The following is a 1,880-nucleotide window of genomic DNA, read 5'->3' as shown; positions in this document are numbered from 1 at the left end:
GATCTCTGTGTGAGTCTCTGTGTGATTGAGTCTCTGTGTGAGTGTGTGGGTCTCTGTGTGAGTGTGTGGGTCTCTGTGTGAGTGTGTGGGTCTCTGTGTGAGTGAGTGGGTCTCTGTGTGAGTGTGTGGGTTTCTGTGTGAGTCTGTGGGTCTCTGTGTCAGTGAGTGGGTGGGTGTCTGTGTGAGTGTGGGTCTCTGTGTGAGTGTGTGGGTCTCTGTGTGAGTGAGTCTCTGTGTGAGTGTGTGGGTCTCTGTGTGAGTGTGTGGGTCTCTGTGTGAGTGTGTGAGTCTCTGTTTGAGTGGGTCTCTGTGTGAGTGTGTGGGTCTCTGTGTGAGTGGGTCTCTGAGTGTGGGTCTCTGTGTTAGTGTGTGGGTCTCTGTCAGTGTGTGGGTCTCTGCGTGAGTCTGTGGGTCTGTGTGTGAGTGTGTGGGTCTCTGTGTTAGTGTGTGGGTCTCTGTCAGTGTGTGGGTCTCTGTGTGAGTGTGTGGGTCTCTGTGTGAGTGTGTGGGTCTCTGTGTGAGTGTGTAGGTCTCTGTGAGTGTGTGGATCACCCACCCACTCAGTGTCCCGCTTATCTTCACAGGGGGTGTTATTTCTGTGTGGGCTGTACTTTGAACTTCCTTCGCACCGTACGTAGCAATCCGTAGCTCAATCGGAGTTGCGGCGGTGGGGGGAGAATGTCACCTGTGTCTGGAGGGGTAATATATTTTTTGTCGGAAGATGCTCGCGGATATGTCTCGTTGCCGAGATGATCTAATAAGTCCATGCATGTAGCGGCTTTTCATCGTTGATCTCAAAGCGCTGTACAGGACACAGCAGCATCAGCAGCAGACAACTCGGCACAAAAAAAGCATCATTATAAACGCATTTACTCAACGAACTGTGAAAGTTGAACGAGTGATAAAAATGGGTTTCAAGACGCATTTAAAAACTGTCCGCAGACTCTCTCTCTCTTCGCCGGTCACCCTGGCTAAGTTTAACCCAAGGCCGTAATTAAAATAAATATTGGGGGGACACACACCCCCCCCCCCCATATTAAAATATGCTCAAAATGTCCCCCCCAATATATTGCTATAAAATAGATCTATGTTCACATGATTGTGGTTATGATTGTACTTTATTAATCCCTAATCTCTGCCATTACATGCAATGAAACAAGAAAAAGTAAAAAAAAGAAAAAAGCAATGTAACACAATAACACTATTAGACATTGTTGTTATAAATACAATAAAAAGTCTATCCCACGTGTTAGTGATTTTTTTTTATCTTTTAGGCAGGAAATTAGTTTTCAAATGTGTTTTTTTCTGGGGGGGGGGGACCCCCAGACCCCCTGGAAGATTTGGTCCCCCCCTCCCCAATGTTGACTCTATGGCTTCAAGCCTTGGTTTAACCCACACTTCTCGAGGTCACTGTGTGTGTGTGTGGATTTTGTTCGCTTCTGGCCCAGGACTACGAACCGCACAAAGCACATTTTACGTTTCTCGGGGAAACAATTTAAAGGTTTTTATATATATACACAGTGAGGGAAAAAAGTATTTGATCCCCTGCTGATTTTGTACGTTTGCCCACTGACAAATAAATGATCAGTCTATAATTTTAATGGTAGGTTTATTTGAACAGTGAGAGACAGAATAACAACAAAACAATCCAGAAAAACGCATGTCAAAAATGTTATAAATTGATTTGCATAATAATGAGGGAAATAAGTATTTGACCCCCTCTCAATCAGAAATATTTCTGGCTCCCAGGTGTCTTTTGTACAGGTAACGAGCTGAGATTAGGAGCACACTCTTAAAGGGAGTGCCCCGTAATCTCAGCTTGTTACCTGTATAAAAGACACCTGTCCGCAGAATCAATCAATCAATCAGATTCCAAACTC

At 44.9% G+C, this 1,880-nt stretch overlaps 1 protein-coding gene across 3 annotated transcripts in view; it reads left to right on the top strand.

The window, feature by feature from the left end:
- Positions 1-1,245, top strand: part of CCDC180 (coiled-coil domain containing 180) — a 97,014-nt gene extending 95,769 nt beyond the window's left edge. For all 3 annotated transcript variants that reach the window (XM_076053034.1, XM_076053035.1, XM_076053036.1), the window contains exon 37: positions 1-1,245. This exon is cut by the window's left edge and continues 3,786 nt beyond it. The gene's annotated coding sequence lies outside the window, so the exon portion shown is untranslated.
- Positions 1,246-1,880: the final 635 nt, after the last annotated feature.

This window comes from Petromyzon marinus, chromosome 59 (genome assembly GCF_048934315.1).
Source record: "Petromyzon marinus isolate PM22_M1 ecotype Great Lakes invasive population chromosome 59, UKy_Petmar_22M1.pri1.0, whole genome shotgun sequence".
NCBI lineage: Eukaryota > Metazoa > Chordata > Hyperoartia > Petromyzontiformes > Petromyzontidae > Petromyzon > Petromyzon marinus.
Note: the sequence above shows the minus strand (reverse complement) of the source record. Positions and strands in the feature narration are given on the sequence as shown.